The sequence below is a fragment of the Ictidomys tridecemlineatus genome, chromosome 2 (genome assembly GCF_052094955.1).
Source record: "Ictidomys tridecemlineatus isolate mIctTri1 chromosome 2, mIctTri1.hap1, whole genome shotgun sequence".
Lineage (NCBI taxonomy): Eukaryota > Metazoa > Chordata > Mammalia > Rodentia > Sciuridae > Ictidomys > Ictidomys tridecemlineatus.
The window spans coordinates 120,163,757-120,185,216 of NC_135478.1; the positions used below are offsets into that span (position 1 = coordinate 120,163,757).

Consider the following 21,460-nt stretch of genomic DNA (forward strand, 5'->3'; position numbering starts at 1 on the left):
CATTCTAAAGGTAGTGACTTATCTTGGTAGATATTAACATGTTGTAGAATTACAACATGTAAAACAGTGCTCTACTAGCACTGTTCAGTAGAAGAGTAAATTCAAAAAACAGATCAAAAAAATATAATAAAGAGTACATCATTAAAGTGGCATTTCAAATTAGTAATGAAAAAATTAATGGCTTTTCAATAAATAACAATAGATGCTGGCTATTTAGAAATTTAAAAGTTAGATATCAATTTCCAATCTTACAAAAAGGTGAAGAGTAACTGTAAAAAATTAAATCATGAAAAAACTACAAGAAAATATATACTTTTAATAATTCTGAAAGCATATTATATCTGTTTTAGTCTACTAAAATTGGTTTAAAACCAATTTCTATTTTAATGATCAACATGTGAACAGGACATGATGAAGAACATAAATGCATTATATATGATTTTACAAAAGGATTTATTGATACCTGCATCCCTATAAGCAGGGGTGGGAAATGAGAAGGGACTTCAGGAAAGAGAAGCATATGTGGTTTTCAGTTCTCAAGGGGAAAGACCTACCTGCCCTTTTGGTGACATATTTTGGTGAACAATTATTTAATCTCATACCTCTGACCGGTTTACATGAACTATTATCACAACCCAGTTCAAAAATACAATGAATGTCTTTGATGTAAAATCATATGTAATAAACATTTGGAGCCTGCTCATTATTAGTCTCCATAAGAGGTCAGCTGAAACACCAGGTCTCACTTTCTTGACTTTCAATAAAATCTATGTGTCATAATAAAAGACAAAGCACAGTTTGAAGGGACAGAGCAAGCATAAGAACCAGACTCAAAAATTTGTGGAAATTATCAGACCAGGAATCAAAATCAGCAAGGAGTATATGTCACGGTTCTAACTGAAAAGTGGACAATATGCAAGAACAGATATATAATGTAACCAAGGAGTTGGAAACTCTGAGAATCACAAGGAAATGCTAGAGATCAAAAACACCATAATAGATACAAAGTGCATCTTTGCTAGGCTCCTAAGTATACTGGACCCAGTAGAGGAAATAATCAGTGAACTTGAGGAAATACCAAAAACTTCCAAAGCTGAAATACAAACATAAACAACAACAACCAAAACCAAAAATTTTTTAACAAGAAAGTTACAACAAAATACTCAAGAAGTGTTTGACAATTACAAAAAGTATAACAAATATATAATGAAAATGCCAGAAAGAGAAGAGAGAAAGGAAGACAGAAACTATTTGAGGTAATAATGAATGAGAACTTTCCAGAATTAAAAACCAACACCATATCACCAACCACCAATCCAAGAAGCTCAAAGAGCACCACACCCAATGAATGTGGGGGAAGGGGTGTGGGGGACAGGACCTTACTTAGGTATGTCATATTCAAATAGCAGAAAGCTGAAGACAAGAAGGAAATCTTGAAAAGTTATCAGAGGACAAACAAAAACAAAACAAAGCAAAGTCATCCATAAAGAAACAAGGATAAGATTGATATCTGATACCTCCTCAGAAAACATTCAAGCAAGAAGACTGGATTGACGTGTTTAGTGTTCAAAGAAAAAAAAAAAGCCAACCTAGAACTCTGTACTCAGTAAATTCATTCTTCACAAAAAAGAAGTGAAGACTTACTTAGACAAACAAAAATTGAATAAATTTGTCATGAATAGACCTGTCTTGCAAGAAATGTTAAAATAAGTTCACAAGAGAGAAGAAAAATGATAGTTTAGAAACTCTGATCCACATAAAAGAAGCCCAATCAGGAAGGATTAAATGAAGATAAAATTAATAATTATTGTCGATGTGTTGGTACTTTATTGATTTTTGTAGATTGAGCTTGAATATAGCAACTGACAACTTGAGCTCAGTGAATAGTTAGTTCTAAATGTGTTATCTTTAGATTCTTTAAGGAATTATGTAAAAAAAAATAAACTTGTCTATAAATGGCAACTCTCCTGCTTCTTTCTAATTCATATGACTCTTTTCTCATTGCTTTTGGTGATATCTAGGATATTGTTAAAAAGAAATGATCATAGCATAAGTCAGGTTAAATTCTCTGCTATTATAATGAACTTTTTATCAGAAATGGCCTTTATGAACATTTCCAAGAATGATTGAAATATTCAAATCTTTTGTTCTTGTCATTTTGTTAATGCTATACGTTACACTGAGAAATTTTTTCAGTTAAACTATTCTTGGGATGAACCCTATATTTTCATATTGTGACTTCCCCCACATTACTATATTTAATTAAAATGAAATAGTCTATCTTTTGAAGGTTTTGGCATGAGGTTTTATTAGCCTCACGACATCAGTTGAATACCTTTGCTTCTCTATGTATTCTATGAAACAATTTGATTAAAATGATAATCTCTTTATTATTAGAAAGTGTTATAAGCCTTACATGAAACACTGTAAGTTTGCCATTTGATGAGAGAATGTAGGTGAGGTTCAGAATTTAATTCCTGTAACTTTAATTGGACTGCACTTTATATATATGCTCTAGAGCATTATGTATTTAATATTTTCTCTGTAATGACAAACTATATTGTCTCATCTTTTATACCTTTTCATCTACTACTTGATCTGATGACATGGTCCTTCTAATATGATTTACTGGCACCTTCTTTCTTTTCTTTGATAAGTCTTGCTGATGTCTAGTAAATAACTAGTCTGTTTTAAGAAACTAGTTCTCAGCTTGGTTGACATCTGCACAACTTCTTTGCTTAATATTTCACTAATATCTGTTTGTGTTTTATCTATTTTTCTCTTTTTCATCGAGGTTCTTTTATCTTTTTTTCTACACTTTGATTTGAAAAATTAGTTCAATAATGGTCAATCTTTCTTCTTTTCTAATGGATGCACTTGAAGTTTTAAATTTTCCTCTAATTATTATTTTAGCAACATTACTTAGATATTGATATGTAGTCATTATTTATCATTCACTCATATATATTTCATTATTTCTATTGTTATTCCACAACCCCTTGAATTATTTAGCAGTGTGTTTTTTCACATCCAAAGGAATATGGCTTTTTAGCTATATTTTACCATTGATTTTTATCTTTAAATAGTCATTAAAGACTATCTTCTTATGTATATTAAATTGATTATTTGGTATTCTTTGAGGTTGGCTTTGAGGTTTGGTACCTTACAACTTTGGGGAAAAAAATTATATGGTCTCTAATTGAGTGCAGTCATAGGTATACTCATTATTGTATTTCACTGCATAATCATTGCAGATTTTATGCTACTTTTTTCAAAAAGTAGAATAGAATCATGGGAAGCTTTTTAAAAAATATATGTGCTGGTATTACTTAAAATCATTTATTAATAATCTCTCTTTGGTGCAAGATTAGGATACACAAAATATTTGTTAATATAAGTTAATATGGCGGTGGCAATTATGCTATAATGTGGTATTTCAAGCTTGTTTATTGTATTTTTCAAATGTTTATTCACTCTTACTAATCTTTGGTCTGATTTACTTCATCATTACTAAATTTTCTGCAAACTTAACGGTATATCAAATTTTGTAGGGATTCTATACATTTTTACTTTAATAATGCTCAATTTGCATGGTTTAAGTGAATATTTCAACATCATATCTATGTTTAAAACCCATTTATTTAGTCATATCTGTGAATCAACTATTATGTGTTTTGCATGTTTTAAAATTTGTTTGTTGATATTTTTCTCATTGATTTGAAAGCATTAAAAAAACGAATATTTTTTTCTGTCATATAAAATGCACATATGCTCCACAGTGTGTAATTTCTATTTTAGTTTGGCCATACTAAGCACATAAAGCATAGAATCAACTTGTCAAATTTCACAACACACCAAATTTGCTGAAATTTTAGTTGGGATAATGTTGCAATATTGTTTCCAATCTATGAACATTTTTATATTTTTCATATGTAATGGAAAAAAGAAAGCTATAAAGAAAACGTAGAAATTAATAGAAAGTAAACATAAAATATGGGAAATTAACTTTTTTAATACCAATTTTTATGAAGCTTTGTCAGAGTTTTATCTACACTCCCCAGATAATTTTATGAGGCTATCAAAATTTGACGCAGCTATCAGGGTCTCTACCCAAAAGACTTAAAAACAGCATACTACAGGGACACAGCCATATCAATGTTTATAGCAGCACAATTCATAATAGCTAAACTGTGGAGCCAACCTAGATGCCCGTCAGTGGATGAATGGAGAAAAAAAAGTGATATATATACACAATGGGATTTTACTCAGCAATAAAAGAGAATAAAATCATTTGCAGGTAAATGGATGGCGTTGGAGAAGATAATGCTAAGTGAAGTTAGCCAATCCCCAAAAAACAAATGTCGAATGTTTTCTCTGATATAAGGAAGCTGACTCATAATGAGGTAGAGAGGGGCAGCATGGGAGGAATAGATGAATTCTAAGGGGCAGAGGGGTGGGAGGGAAAGGAGGGGCAGGGGATTAGCAAGGATGGTGGAATGTGATGGACATCATTATCCAAAGTACATGTATGTAGACACGAATTGGTGTGAACATACTTTATATACAACTAGGGATATGAAAAGTTGTGCTGTATATGTGTAATAAGAATTATAATGCATTCCATTATCATTATTTAAAAAAAATCAATAAAAATTCAGATATCAAAACCTTTCAAGGTTAAAAATTGATAAATCCTTGATAAAACTAATTGTAAATAAAATAGCAAAAAAATCAGAACTAACAAATTGCCAACTATCACACTTGAAATAGGCTAAGAAACTATGAAGAGCCCTACAAACATTTAAATATAGATGAATTAGCCTTCCAATAAAAACAATGCAGGCCTGATTTCTTAACCCTGGAAGTTATCAAACAGTTGTGGAAAAATAAAACCAACATTTTTTTTTTTTCCGTTCTAAGGATTGAACCCAGGGCCTTGTGCATACTAGCCATTTTTCTTAAAATTTTTTGTAGTGGTAGATGGACAGTATGCCTTTCTTTTATTTATTTTTTTGTATGCAGTGCTAAGGATTGAACCATTTCTCACACATGCTAGGCAAGTGTTCTGCCACTGAAGCACAGCCCCATCCCCCCAATGCCCTTTTTAAATATAATTTTTGAGATGGTGTCTCCCTACAATTATCCATAGATGGCTGATTCCATTCCTCAAGATTCAAAGTAAGGCAGGACATCATGGCAGAAGAATGTAGTAGAGCAAAGTGGCTAAGAACATTGCATTAGGAAGCAGAGAGAGACTCCCTTTACCATGGACAAATATATACCACAAAGGCACACCCCAGATGATGCACCTCACCCTACTTGCCCACAGTTAATCCCTATCAGTGAATTAATGCACTACTTAGGTTAAGATTCTCATAATCTAATAATTTCCCCTCTGAACTTTCTTGCATTATCTCACAATGAGCTTTTTGGGGACACTTCATATCTAAACCATAACATAGTATTTTTTATATATGTATATATAAAAACATGTATATATATATACATATATGTATATATGTGTAAGGAAATGTAGAAAATTTTATATATATATAATAAACATATATATATATTTTATATTATATATATATATATATATATATATATATATACATACATATATCCATTCACTACAAATAATGAGGCTAGCAAAATCCAGATACCAAAACCTTCCAAGGTTAAATTGAAAAAGAATGATTCAAAGTCCATTTTCCTTATGCATTTAAGTAAAATATTCTTTAAAATATGGGAAATTTAGATCAATCAAATTTTTTTAAAGTTTTATAAACCAAGTTGGTTTTAGCCCAGGATTGCAGTATCGATCTTATATGAAGAACCAAATAGCTGAGTGTGGTGGCAAATGCCAGTAATTCCAGTGACTTGGGAAGCCGATGCAAGTTCAAGGCCAGCCTCAACAACCTAACAAGACCCTGAGCAACTAAGCAAGACCCTGACTCAAAATAAAAAGTAAAAATAAAACATTCTGGGAGGTAGCTCAGTGGTAAAGCACTCTGGGTTCAATCCCCAGTGCCAAAACAAACAAAAACTAGGAAGATAGAAAGGAAGAATCAGTAAACTTACTTATCAAAGGGCTGGGACTGTAGCTCAGTAGAGGCCCTGGGTTCAAATCACCAGCACTATAAAAATGACAAACCAAAAAGGAAACTTAATGAAGAAATATTGAAACCTTACACTTGGATATCAGAAGTAAAACAAGGATTTTTGCTTATAGTATTTTATGCTTATAAAATACTAGCATATTTTATCCAGAAAAAAAAGAGTGATTAGAAAGTAACAAACAGATGCAACTGCCATTAACTGCAGATTATTATGTACATAGAAAATTCAAAAGGATCTAAAGATAAACTCTTACAGGGAATAAATTTATATTTATAATCATACAAATCTTAATTGTATTTTTGTTCACCCACCATAAAGAGTTATAAAATAAAATTTATATTAGCTTTCATATACACAAAAATAGTCAGCTAGATTATAAATAAAAGATAATATGCCTTTTGTAGTATAAAAATAAAATAAAGTACTAGAAAGTGCCTTAACTCAAAAACAGCAACACCTAGGTGAGGAAAACTATTTGAAAAACAAGAATCTTTAGACAGATACAAAATTTGACTTGAACAAATACAAACACGTCAGGTTGTTAAACAGGAAAGCACAGAATCATAAAGATATCACTTCTATGGTATTTTTTCCAATTTAATGTGAGACTGTGTGTGTGTGGGGGTATTATGAATGAATTGGACAAGGTGATTATAAAGCTTACCTTAAGAATATGCGTCTCCTCGTCGGCCTGCGGCCTCGGTGCCCGTCCTCAGCTCGAGGGGCCCATGACCACGCCTGGGCCTCGGCCTCGCCAGGGCGACCGCGCGGATCGCTCAGGCCTGGCAGCCGATGGCGGCGGCGGCGGCGGCGATCTTGGGCGTGGGCGCCCCTCCCGCAGGAGGCGGGGCCGGGGGCGGCGGGTCCCCGCCGGGCGGCTGGGCCGTGGCGCGACTCGAGGGCCGGGAGTTCACCTCATGAAGAAGCGCTCGGGGACGATCGGCCGCAACTCATTGCAGGGCTCGGTGGACGTGAGCATGGGTCACTCCAGCTTCATCTCGCGGCACCACCTGGAGATCTTCACGCCGCCGGGCGGCGGCCCCCGAACCCGCGCAGCCCCGGACCGACACGGGCGGCGACTTGTACCTGCGCTGCCCGGGGAAGAATGGCGTGTTCGTCGACGGCGTGTTCCAGTGGCCGGGGCGCCGCCGCTGCAGACGCATCGTGATGTCTTATTTAAGGGGAACGAGGGGGCGATTATGCAGTTTATGGCCCTGAGGTAGGAACCAGATGCCAGATAAAGTTCATCATTAGCTACCCCCAAGTTAAAATGGGATCAGAGCAAGAAGAGGGACACGGAGTGGGCGAGTAGATGGTTTCACGGAGGGTGGTAGATTATGAGACCAAATTTGGTAGGGGATAGTCATTTGGAACGAGGAAGATTTATGACTGAATGTGGTATGTACCGCCAGTGATGTTAATGTGCTATGTACTTTAAACAGGGGTTATTGGGTATATCACAGTCATATTGACAAGCAGTTAATGTGAAATAATAAGATACTGTATTATGTACTATGTTAGTATTATGAGCGTGCTTATATGCATGGTGGGTATAATATTAATGTTGATTAAACATATACTGTCCTATGTACATGAATTAATAGTGGTTTAATGAGGGAGAGCATTAAATGCACGATTTACATAGGAGTGGATTATTGAATAAAAGTTAATAGTGACATAAAAGTTAAAATTTAAGCAACTGGTTGAGTGCAGGGAATAGTTTAAGTAAGAAATATCAGCTTTGGGAGTTGAAGGTGGAAAGTCTATTTTCTTCCCTGATATACTGCTCTAAGAAGTTTGTAACTTCATTTTTGGTTTACAAGACCAAAGTAATATTTATACTATTAGAGCTCTTCATTTAAGAAGTTTATTTTCAATTAGGCTAACGGTTGGTAAGATTAGGAGAATAATGGTGAAGTATAGGATTGATGCTAGTTGACCAATAATAATAAATGGGTATTCAAGGGGTTGTCCTGCAATTCAGGTTAGTGTAAATAGGTCTGCTACTAGAATTCAGAATATGCATTGACTTAATGGTCGAAATATTATGCTTCGTTGTTTAGATAGATGGAGTAGTGGAAAAAGTATTAGAATAAGAATTGAGAATACTAAGGCTAAGACATCTCCTAGTTTGTTGGGGATAGATTGGAGAATAGCGTAGGCAAATAAGAAATATCATTCTGGTTTGATGTGAGGTGGAGTGCTTAGGGGGTTTGCGGGTGTATAATTATCAGGATCTCCTAGAAGATCAAGTGAAAATAGAACTAGGGTCATTAGAGCTAAAATAAGAAGAAGGACTCCGAGGATATCTTTGATAGTGTAGTATGGGTGAAAAGCAATTTTGTCTGAGTCAGAAATAAGGCCTGAAGGGTTGTTTGATCCAGTCTCATGGAGGAAAAGAAGGTGAACTATAACTAGAGCTGCAATGATAAATGGAAGAACAAAGTGGAATGCGAAAAATCGTGTTAGGGTAGCTTTGTCTACTGAGAAGCCACCTCAAATTCATTCTACTAAGGTTGTACCAATGTAAGGGATAGCAGATAAAAGATTAGTAATTACAGTTGCTCCTCAGAATGATATTTGGCCTCAGGGAAGAACATAGCCCATGAAAGCTGTGGCTATTACTACGAACAGGAGAATAACTCCAATGTTTCATGTTTCAAAGTAAGTATATGAACCATAGTATAATCCTCGGCCTACATGAAGAAAAAGGCAGATAAAAAATATAGATGCGCCTTTAGCATGTATATAGCATATTAGTCAGCCATAATTTACATCTCGGCAAATGTGAGTAACTGATGAAAAGGCTGTTATATAGTATCAGATGTATAATGCATTGCTAGAAATAACCCAGTGAGGATTTGGATAGCTAAGCAGAGGCCTAGTAGAGATCCAAAGTTTCATCATGCGGAAATGTTGGAGGGTGCAGGTAGATCAATAAAAGAGTGGTTGATGATTTTAATTAAAGGGTGAGTTTTGCGAGTGTTTGTCATTAGTGCTTTTATAGTTGAATAACAACGATGATTTTTCACGTCATTAGTCATGGTTAAATTCCATGTAAAAATAATGACGTATGTTACGTATTTATTAAGTATACTTTTTGTCTTAGGTTTTGTAGGGTTTTCTTCAAAGCCTTCTCCTATTTATGGAGGTTTGGGGTTGATTGTTAGTGGGGAAATTGGATGTGGGGTTGTACTATGTTTTGGAGGGTCTTTTTTAGGTTTAATAGTATTCTTAATTTACTTAGGGGGAATATTAGTGGTATTTGGTTATACTACGGCTATAGCGACAGAGGAATATCCAGAAACATGAGGACCAAATGTAGTTATTTGAGGGATTTTGATATTAGGATTTCTAGTGGAGTTTTTAATTATCATGTTTATGGTTTTATATGATGAAATAGAAGTTGTAATTGAGTTTAAGGGAATTGAATAGTGTTTGACGGGGAGGAGTTAGGGTTGGTTCATGAAGATTCAATAGGGGTGGCAGCTATATATAAATATGGAAGTTGATTAATGGTTGTAGCTGGTTGGTCATTGTTTGTTAGTATTTTTATTGTAATTGAAATTACACGTGGAAGTAGAATACGGTTATGGTTGCTAGGAGTGTTGAAGTCAAGAACGATAGGAAATATAATTTGATGAGACCCTTTTGATTAGAGATTATAGTGGAGGCTGTTGAGTGAAAGTTAGTGGTAAACTTGGGAATAGTTTTTTCTAGTCAGACCAGGTCTAATAGAGTTGATGAAAGTTTTTGGCTTATAACAAGATTAAGATGAGGATTAAATCGATGAATAATAGTAGGGAAATAGCCTAGTAAGGTTGAAAATTTTGATGTGTTTGAGTACATTTTGGTTTTTAGATAAAGAGTTATTGAGTTTAGTTCTATGGCAATGACAAACCCTAAAACGGTTACTAATAGTGCTGTAAGTTTTAGATAGGTGGGTATGGTTAGGACTGGAATATTTATAGGTGGAATATTATATGAAAGGATAAATCCTGCAATAATACTTCCAATAAGAAGGCGTTTAATTGAATTAAGAAGTTGAGGGTTATTTTCATTGATTGAGGTTAGTGAAGAGAATCGAGGTTGTCCTATTAGTACATAGAAAATAATTCATGTACTGTAGACAGCAGTTAGAGAGGTAGCAAGAAGAGTAATAGTTAGGGCTCAGGCGTTGGTATACGACGTGTTTGCAGATTCAATAATTAGGTCTTTAGAGTAAAATCCAGTTAGGAAAGGAGTTCCTGTTAGTGCTAAACTGCCAATAATAAGTGAGGATGAGGTAAATGGGAGGGCCTTGAATAGTCCTCCTATTTTTCGAATGTCTTGTTCATCGTTTAGGTTATGAATAATTGATCCTGAGCATATGAATAGTATGGCTTTAAAGAATGCATGTGTACAAATATGGAGAAAAGCTAAGTGGGGCTGGTTAATCCCAATAGTTACTATTATTAGTCCTAGTTGGCTTGAAGTGGAGAATGTGATAATCTTTTTGATATCATTTTGGGTGAGAGCACAAATGGCGGTGAATAGAGTGGTGATAGCTCCTAAGCAGAGAGTGAGTGTTTGGATAGTCTTATTATGTTCTATTAGCGGGTAGAAGCGGATGAGGAGGAAAACTCCTGCTACTACTATTGTACTGGAGTGAAGTAAAGCTGATACGGGAGTTGGACCTTCTATAGCAGAAGATAATCAAGGATGAAGGCCGAACTGGGCAGATTTTCCTGTGGCGGCCAAGAGTAGTCCTAGTAGAGGAAGTAGGGACACGTCTATTATGAAAAGTTGTTGAAGTTCTCATGAGTTTGAGTTGAGTAAAAATCATGCTATAGCTAGAACAAATCCGATGTCTCTAATTCCGTTTTACAGGATGGCTTGAAGGGCTGCTGTATTAGCATCTGTTCGACCATATCATCAACTGATTAATAAAAAAGATATAATACCTACTTCTTCTCAGCCAATTAATAGTTCAAATAGGTTGTTGGATGTAACTAGGATTATTATAGTAATGAGGAATAAAAGGAGATATTTGAAGAAACGGTTAATAAAAGGGTCAGAGTGCATGTATCATATTGAGAATTCTATGATTGATCATGTAACGAATAATGCTACGGGAATAAATAATATAGAAAAATAATCTAGCTTAAAGCTTATGGAAAGGGTGAATGTTTGAATAGTCATTCAGTGTCAGTTTGAGATAACGAGTTCATAATTTGAGTTGATAAATATTAGTGTTGGTACTATGCAGAGTGATAGTGCACAAATAATAGAGATTTTTACGTAGTTTGGGTAATTAATGTGTTTATAGTAGTCAGTTATGGTGAGGAAAATAGGAAATGAAAGAGTTACAAGTGATGTGAGGATAAGTGAAGAGAATATATTTATTACTTCTATTTGGAGTTGCACTAATTTTTTGGTTCTTAAGATCAACGAATTACTACTATCCTATAAAAGTTAAGAAAGCCATGGATGTAATTACAGGGAGCATGAATTAGCAGTTCTTGCATGCTTTCTTGGTAAATAAGAGGTTACGATTCTCTATTGTTAGATTCACAATCTAAAGTTTTGCTTAAACTATATTTACAGTATAAATGGCCCAGAATAATGGTAGGGTTTGTTGATAGAATGGCAAGTGGAAAAAGGTGAAGAAATATAAGTGTATTTTCTCGTGTGAAGGAAGGATTAATATTTAATGTATGATATGTAAATTTTCCTCATTGTGTTATAATTAGTATGCATAATGAGTAAAGGGCTGTAATTAATATATTTAGTCCAGTTAAGATAATTTTAATATTTGATCAAGTGAATGATGCTATAATAATAAATAATTCACCAATTAGGTTAATAGAAGGTGAGAGGGCTAGATTGGTCAGGGTAGCTAGAACTCACCATGTTGCTATAAGGGGAAGAATAGATTGTAAGCCTCGGGCTAGTGTTATAGTTCGACTGTGAATTTGTTCATAATTAGTGTTTGCTGTTAAGGATGGGTCATTAATTTCTTCTATTATATATAGAATACGTAGGGAGGGAAGAGCAATTAGAATAAGGATAATAGCGGGGAGAATGGTTCAAATAATTTCTACTTCTTGGGCATCTATAGTGCTTGTATGAGTTAATTTTGTAGTTAATATTAATGAGATAATGTAAAGGACTAGGGAGCTAATTAAGAAAACAATTATAAGAGTATGGTCATGAAAGTGTAGAAGTTCTTGTATAATGGGAGATGTGGCGTCTTGAAATCCTAATTTTGAGTGGATATGCCATAGAGATATATAGGAATTTAACCTGAAAATTAACTTTGACAAAGTTATGTAATTATTTTACTAATATCTCATGAAGAAAGTCATAATGGTTATGAGGCTGGCTTGAAACTACTTTTAGAAAGTTTGATTCTTTCCTTTCTTGATTTAGGCCTTAATGTAAGTAGGTTCTTCAAATGCGTGATAGGGCGGAGGGCACCCATGTAGTCATTCTAAGTTAGTTGGTGTTAGTTCTATGGTGAGGACTTCTCATTTTGATACAAATGCTTCTCAAATTATAAAGATTATAATTATAACAGCTGTAAGAGAAATAAATGAACCTATTGAGGATACAGTATTTCATGCTGTGTATGCATCTGGGTAATCAGAGTATCGACGTGGCATACCTGATAATCCTAAGAAATGTTGAGGGAAGAAAGTTAAATTTACTCCGACAAGTATTACAGTAAAATGAATTTTAGCTCAAAGGTCATTTAGTGTGTAACCGGAAAAAAGGGGAAATCAGTGAACGAATCCTCCTATAATGGCAAACACAGCTCCCATTGATAGCACATAGTGGAAATGGGCTACGACATAATGAGATAATATGAATCATGTAAAACAATATCTAGTGAAGAATTAGCTAAGACAATTCCTGTTAGGCCTCTCACAGTGAATAGGAAAATAAAGCCGAGTGCTCATAGTATTGCTGGTGTTCATTTGATATTTCCTCCGTGCAGGGTTGCTAATCAGCTAAAAACTTTTACTCCTGTAGGAATAGCAATAATTATGGTTGCAGATGTAAAGTAAGCTCGAGTATCAACATCTATTCCAACGGTAAATATATGATGGGCTCATATGATAAATCCAAGGAAACCAATAGATATTATAGCTCATACTATATCTATATAACCGAATGGTTCCTTTTTTCCTGAGTAATATGTTACAATGTGAGAAATTATACCAAATCCTGGAAGGATGAGAATATAAACTTCAGGATGTCCAAAAAATCAGAATAGGTGTTGATAGAGGATAGGGTCTCCACCCCTAGCAGGGTCAAAAAATGTAGTATTAAGATTACGGTCTGTAAGCAGCATAGTAATTCCTGCTGCAAGAACTGGAAGAAACAGGAGTAGTAGTACTGCTGTAATTAACATGGATCACACAAATAAAGGGGTTTGATATTGAGATATGGCAGGTGGTTTTATGTTGATAATTGTTGTAATAAAGTTAATTGCACCTAGAATTGATGAAACCCCTGCTAAGTGAAGGGAGAAGATGGTTAGATCTACTGAAGCTCCTGCATGGGCAAGATTTCCAGCTAATGGAGGATATACAGTTCAACAAGTTCCTGCACCTGCTTCAACTATAGAAGAAGCGAGTAAGAGGAGGAAAGAAGGGGGAAGAAGTCAGAAGCTTATATTATTTATACGTGGAAATGCTATATCAGGAGCTCCAATTATTAGGGGAACTAGTCAGTTTCCAAATCCACCAATTATAATTGGCATAACTATAAAGAAAATTATAACAAATGCATGAGTGGTGACAATAACATTGTAAATTTGATGGTCACCTAAAAGAGCTCCAGGTTGACCTAGTTCAGCTCGGATTAGTAGACTAAGCGCAGTTCCTACTATTCCAGCTCAAGCACCAAATAGAAGGTAAAGTGTACCAATATCTTTATGATTTGTTGAGAAGAATCAACGGTTGATGAACATAGGTAGGTGGTAAAATGGCCGAGTAAGCATTAGACTGTAAATCTAAAGACAGAGGTTGAGCCCTCTTTTTACCAAGTCCCAAGGTGAATATTCATATTGAACTGCAAATTCAAAGGAGCAGCTTCAACTCTGCAGGGGCTTCTCCCGCCTTTTTCCCTTAATGGCGGGAAAAGTAGATTGAAGCCAGTTGAGTAAGGCGTTTAGCTGTTAACTAAGATCTTATGGGTTTAAATCCCATCAGTCTAGAAATGAAGGGCTTAGCTTAATTAAAGTGATTGGTTTGCATTCAATTGATGTAAGATAAAGTCTTGCAGTCCTTAGTGCAGGAATTAAGTATTAGGTACTTGCTTAGGACTTTGAAGGTCCTTGGTCTAAATTAACCTAAATTCCTAGTTCAGGAGTTAGAAGAGGGGTATTAATGGGAGGGAGAGGGTAGAAGTAATGATTAGAATGGGTAGAAGAGGTATAAGTTTTATGTTTTTGAATTGTCATTTTATTTTGGTGTTGTTAAATGATGGGAATAGGGTTAGAGATGTTGAATAGATAAGTCGAGTATAGAAATATAAATTTAGGAGTGCGAGTATTGCTATTAGTGTAGAGAAAATAATGTTGTTATTTGAAATAAGTTCTTTAAGGATAATTCATTTTGGTGTGAATCCTGTTAGAGGGGGTAATCCTCCTAGTGATATTAGTACAATTAAAATTGTAGGTGTTAAAAGAGGGAATCTATTTCATAAATTAGATAGGGAGAGGGTAGTAGTTTTTTATGGAAAAGGAGAAGTATAAATATATTAATAGTAAGAATAATATAAATAATTAGGTTAAATATTGTTAAGGTTGGATTATATGTAACAATTTCTATTATTCATCCTGTGTGGGCAATTGACGAATATGCTAGGATTTTTCGTAGTTGGGTTTGGTTAAGTCCTCCTCAACCTCCTAGTATGATTGATAGGGTTCCTATAAATAATATAAGGGTAGGGTTTATAGAGGGTGCGATTTGGTACACGATAGAGATTGGGGCAATTTTTTGTCATGTTAACATGATTAGGCCTAATTTAAGTGGAATTCCTTGGGTGACTTCTGGGACTCATAGGTGAAATGGAGCAAGTCCTATTTTTATTGAGAGTGCAATTGCAAATATGAATGATGAGATTTGATTATATGAGTTAGATAGGGTTCATTGACCTGAGTCTATGAAGTTAATTATTGTGCCTGTTATTAAAATTATTGATGCGGTGGCTTGAATGAGAAAATATTTGCATGCAGCTTCTGTGGATGGAGGATTTCCTTTATTAATTAAAATAGGGGTGATAGCTGATAGCTAACATACTTATTTCTAGGCCTACTCAAGTTAGAAGTCAATGCAAGCTAAAAAGTGTAACTATGGTTCCAGAAAAGAAGGTAAAGTAGATTGCGTAGGAAGTCTTTGTTTGTATGTGGTGCTGAGGATCGAACCTGGGCCGCACACATGCCAGAGTATCACTGAGCTGCTAAGCACCTCGCTAAATTACTGAAGCTGGCTTTGAACCCATGATCCTCCTGCCTCTGCCTCCTGAGTTGCTGGAATTACAGGATTGTGCCACCACGCAGGGCTACTGGCTATTTTTATATTGAACTTTCTTACCTCTAGACTAACTTAAAGAATCCAGAAGCTGAGAAAGAAGAACTGCCCAGAGTAAGACTGGAAAACCACCAGAAAATTACCTTTCAAAACTAGCATTTGGGATTTTGGGGAATACTAGAATCTATTTTTTTCTTTCTATATCAGATGGGACTATTAATTGATGGTAGTCTTTATATTGCCTGTCAATCACTCAGTAGAGTTTGTATTTGTAATAGACTCCATTTCATGCTTTGAACATAACTCTTGCTATTCTGCCACTGAGACTTATTTTTAAATTGACTTAATTATTTTTTTCCTTTCCTTTCTTCTCCCCCTCCATAACCTCAGGAAAAGCAAGATTACTCTCCCTGCCATCCTAGATAGAATTATCTATCCTTATGTACACACACACCATACTGAAGTAATTTGGATTTGGGGATGGTTCCTGAAGACTAAGAAATGGCTCTCTCTCAAGTCTACAAGTGAATCATGACCCCTGAGAGGGTACAGCCGGAATGTGACCTTACACTCACCTCTTTAAAAGCTCTCTGTTCTTCTGATGGTCAAAAGCACAGCCTTTGGGACAGAGTCCCCTGTATTTCTCCTTTGCTAGCAAAGCAATAAAGTTATTTTTCCTTTTTCTCAAAAAAAAATACTCAAGGGGAGCTAGTATTGTAGCTCAGCAGTAGAGCGCTTTCTAGCATGTTCAATCTTCAGCACCACATAAAAGTAAATAAATAAAATAAAGGTATCGTGTTCAACTACAATTAAAAAATAAATATTATTAAAAATATGCAAGGAAGAATAGACAAGTTCATCCTTAAAGAGTTGCTACAGACCCACGATGGTGATGGCTTGAGGCCTGGGGTTGACCACTAACTGGCCCCTGACAGGGAAGAGCACTGGCAGAGACCCCACTTTGTTCCTCAGCAGGGCTTTTGCTTGGCTGTGTGGGACCCTTGTGGCCACCAGAGGGAGATCTTGATGCTGTGCTGCCTAGGCTGGGCTGGCCCCACCCTACTACCACCTCAAGGTGCAGGTCCAAGGCAGCTGCTGCCTTCCCTACCTCCTTATTCTGCTATTGGTGTCTCTTGATCATGGACTGAGGACTGGGACTGGGACTAGGTCCCTCTCATTTTGTTGCGGTTTGGGTTTAGGAGGCTGAGAAGCTCTCCATTATGGTTATAGAGACTGGGGTAAGGAGAAAGCAGGGAGCCTTCATGTCCACCTGGACACCAGGACCACACTGGACACTTGAAGAGACCAGCTCTGATTGGCTGCAGAATTAATGCTTCAAGCTCCAGTTCCATCCAGAGGGTCTTGGGAGAGTTTAAGGAGCCTGTTGGCTCTGGTCTTATCACTCACTTCTCATCCATCCTTGTTTCAATTCCATCTTAACAATTTTATTTATTGAAGTGTTTGTTCAGTAAGGGGACTGGGGAGGGGGCTTACTGCTTCCTGCCTACTAGTCACTATGCTCAAACTAATGTTTACAGCACCTAGGTTTAGTGTAGCATTCAGGGCCTCACCACTCCCCACTGATGGTGAACTAACAGTATCCATAGGCCTCAGGACCCTTCAGGATTGAAGGCTACACTCTCCTCACCAGCCCCTTTTTTTCCCTCCCTTCTGCACTTACTCACCACCCTGAAACCAACAGTCTGGTTTCTGGTTGGGTTTTCTGAAATAGGAGGCAGAATCACTCTTCAGCATAGGCCCCTTGTAAGAGAGGGGCATTGGGGACAGTCTCCATGAGACTGGAAAAAGCTGCAGTTAACCAAGTTGCCTTTTGCACTCTAGCTGAGTATAGGGACTTGGTTGAAGAGCAAGAATGCCCCCTCTGGGTTGATCATGTGCTGTTCTCATCTTTGGACCCATTTGGGAAGGGAGTGCAGGAAAGGGCCAGACCAGAGTGCCAGGAGGGCTCAGGCCTGGCCCTTAGTAGTGGCTCCAGTAGTGACCACTACTAAGGGCTGTATTAACCCAAATGATACAAAGCTGGGGGAGCCTGTCTTCACTGGGACCCTCACCTGTGACACCAAGTCCCAACCTAGTCTTAGATTCCAGGCAGTATTCTTCCCCTACTCCATCCGATGACCAAAGGCCCCTGCCAGATGTGGGCCGAAGCAGATGTGTGAAAGCAATGTGGCAACCCACAGTGTGCTTATCCAGCTCACACACCTTCTCTTAGCTCAAACCCATCCCTCGCACAGCCTTGAACAAACCACATTGCCTGGTGGGGCCCACTGTACTTAAATAAAATCGTTCCAATACACATGTCAAAAAAAGGGGTGGGGGCTAGGCTAGTTGGGTCTGTGTGATTGGCTGGGGCCCATGGCAGTCTGCGAGCTAGGTGCAGTGGCTGCGGAGGGTCTATGGTGGTGGACTCTCATCAGCCTGTCAACGGAGTCCCGAGCAAAGGCCTTGTAAGCTGTTTTTCTCTAGAGTTATATAAGAATATCCTGGAGTCCATCATGAATGGACAGTTGGACCTAAGAGGGAAGATAATTATCAAAGCTCAACTTGGGGAGGATATTAGAAGAATTCCCATTCATAATGAAGATATTACTTATGAAGATATGATGAATTAGTGCTAATGATGCATCAAGTTTTCAGAGGAAAACTTCTAAGTAATGATGAAGTTACAATAAAGTATAACGATGAAAGTGGAGATCTTATAACAATTTTTGATAGTTCTGACTTTCCTTTGCTATTCAGTGTAGTAGGATACTGAAACTGACATTATTTGTTAATGGCCAACCAAGACTCCTTGAATCAAGTCAGGTGAAATTTCTCTGTCAAGAACTGATAGAACTTAGGAATACAGTGAATCACTTATTGGATAGCTTGGAATCACCTGGAGAACCAGGACCTTTCACCAATATTCCTGAAAATGTTACTGTGGATGGTAGGGAAGAAAAGCCTGCTGCTTCTTATTCTTTTGGAAAACAGTCTACTCAGGTTGTGGCAGCAAGTATGTCAGCTTTTGATCGTTTGAAAAACCAAGATGAAATCAACAAAAATGTAAAGTCAGCATTTGATTTAACAGATGATCAGGTTTCAGGGCCACCCAGTGCTCCTACAGACAACCATTCAGGAAGGCCCGACAACAGCATTGCTTCCTCCTCTTCAGCAGCTCACCAACCAGGAGTTCAGCTACAACAGCCTCCATATACAGGAGCCCAAACACAAGCAGGTCAGATTGAAGGTCAGATGTACCAACAGTACCAGCAGCAAGCCAGCTATGGTGCCCAACAGCCTCAAGCTCCACCTCAGCCACCTCAGAAGTATGGTATGCAGTATTCAGCTAGCTATAATCAGTAGACTAGACACCACAACCTCAGCAGTTCCAGGGATATGGCTAGCAACCAACTTCCCAGGCACCAGCTCCTACATTTTCTGGTCAGCCTCAGCAACTGGCTGCTCAACCACCACAGCAGTACTAGGTGAGCCATTATCCTACCCAAATGTCTCAGCCTACTAATTCTACTGTGGCCCCTGTCTCTCAGCCTGGAATGGCTCCAAACCAACCCAGGGCTTATCAACCAAGACCAAGATTTAGTACACCTTCTGGAAGTACCATGGCCCCTCCTCCAAGTGGGCCTGACTCTTGTGCATGAAATTTTGGTCAGGGCTATACCCAACCTAGACCTGGGTATTGATAAGGAGGCCAGCTGCACTGATGAATATAGCTGCTAGCTATTACCTCGTAAAAGGCTCCAATATTATATTTTAATTTGTATTGAAGTTAATAAATACAAAAGGCAGAGCATTTTTATATCGTTGTTGCTGTTAATTGAAAGTATAATTTTTGAGAACAAAAGACCAAAATGAAAGTTGGTTTTCTTCCTCCCCTGATTAAAAGTGTAGCAACTTTCTAGTTATTTTGGAACACTACATTTACATGTGTGTAAAGTGATTGGCTTTCTAGCTTCCCTTGTCCAGAGGATATTAAAATGCTAGGTTGAGGTTTAGCCATCTTACTTGGCTTTTTACTGTTAACATGATGTGCTAAAGTAGAGAAGATGACTAGATATTATGTATAAAATGTAACATTAATAGGTTAATAAAAGTGATTGAATCAAAAAAAGTTGCAACAGAGAGATTAGATTATTAGACTAGTCTGATTTGATAAAGAAATATACTATACATCTCATATTGAAAGAGCATGGTACATTAATAACCAGAGGTGACAGACTAGAGAGATAAGAGAGTATTCATTAGGGAAATTGATTGTCACAATTATAAAGAATGAGACGTTATATGATAGGCAGTGTAAGCTGGAGAGCTAGGGATGCAGTATGGCTTACTTCAAGGCAAAAAGCCGCAGAACTAGTAAAGACAAAGGTGTAATTCTAAGTTCTAGGTTGAAAGTCAGTGAACTGGGAGGGATTGGGGAGCCCTGCTCATGCAAATCCTTGAGTCTAAAGGATAGGCATCCTGGAATTCTGATATCCAAGGGCATGAGAAGGGTATTCCGGTTCTAGGAGAGTGTATTTATCTGTCCTTTGCCTATTTATTCTATCCAGTCTCTCTGCTCATATTGGGAGAGGTTGGATCTTCCTCATTCAGCAGAGACTTAAATGTCAATTGCTTCTGGAAGCTTTTCACAGATACTCCCAGAAAACAAAACAAAACCCTAATTACCTAAGTTACCCTCTATGATATCTATAAAGAGTCTATCCTTTGTCAACTCCATATCATACATATTTCCTTAAACCATACTTAATCTCTAAATAGAGCCAATAACTACATCATAGTTCCCCCTAATATGATATGACTATCTTGTTACAAGTAAAACTGCACTAATCCTCTCTCCATAAAGGAGGTAAAGTTCTTGAGTAATGTTTATACTTCTCTTAACATTCCCTAACTTTAATACTATGATGTAAAATTAACAATACTTAAATACTGATATAAAGTTAGTGTTTCTTATGTTATCTTACGTTACTTGATAAAATGATTAGAGGAGATTAAAACATATATACATATGCAAATATATGTTTAAGAATTTATTAGGCTTTATATGTACTTCAGCTTTGAAGAAAAGCATGATTATCTTGCTGACATTGTGGATTTACATAAGCAAGACTACTCACATTGTTGCATTGTTCCTGCTGTCTATAACTAAAATTATACCCACTTTGTCTTTGGTGGTTAAGTGGCCCAATTATTTCCATTGCTTTTAAGTTTTCCAATTGAGTGATAGTGTTTTTTTTTTGTTTTTTTTTTGTTTTTTTTTAGAGAGAGTGAGAGAGAGGGAGAGAATTTTAACATTTTATTTAGTTCTCGGCAGACACAACATCTTCGTTTGTATGTAGTGCTGAGGATCGAACCCGGGTCGCACGCACACTAGGCGAGCGCGCTACCGATTGAGCCACATCCCCAGCCCAAGTGATAGTGTTTTCCACAGAAGGTCTAGCAACCATGTAGTTCTTCAAGGATGCAAGGGATCACTTTACAAACCTATTTCTCAAAGAAAGGTCCACCTTCTGGATCCTTCTAGTGTGGATGAGTAGGTTTGAAGTAGCAAATCCACTCTAGCCTTCCAATCTATCTGTCTTTGAAGCTCTTCCTCTGTGTTAAACCAAGAAATATTGGACATCTCTAATTAATTCACAGTGGGTCATGTTTTGATAAATGTTTCATTCAATCAAACAAACAGCCCTTTCTAACTCCCTGAGATACAACATTAAATGCAGAATCTCTGCTTAAATCTCTGTTTAATGGACGCAGATATATAAATTTGGCCTGATCAAACTTTATGTTCCTTCCAC

At 36.7% G+C, this 21,460-nt stretch overlaps 1 protein-coding gene and 1 pseudogene across 2 annotated transcripts in view; one reads left to right on the forward strand and one right to left on the reverse strand.

The window, feature by feature from the left end:
* LOC120891272 (uncharacterized) overlaps window positions 1-6,919 on the reverse strand; it is a 151,777-nt gene extending 144,858 nt beyond the window's left edge. Inside the window, exons 1-2 of the mRNA XM_078039706.1 lie at window positions 6,785-6,919; window positions 6,082-6,137 (exon numbers count right to left, since the gene is read on the reverse strand). The gene's annotated coding sequence lies outside the window, so the exon portion shown is untranslated. The remainder of the gene's footprint in view (window positions 1-6,081; window positions 6,138-6,784) is intronic.
* A 300-nt stretch (window positions 6,920-7,219) lies between these two features.
* LOC144375318 (protein TFG pseudogene) lies at window positions 7,220-19,461 on the forward strand (annotated as a pseudogene). The gene is made up of 2 exons (XR_013435004.1): window positions 7,220-7,339; window positions 16,032-19,461. The product of XR_013435004.1 is annotated as a protein TFG pseudogene (transcript).
* Window positions 19,462-21,460: the final 1,999 nt, after the last annotated feature.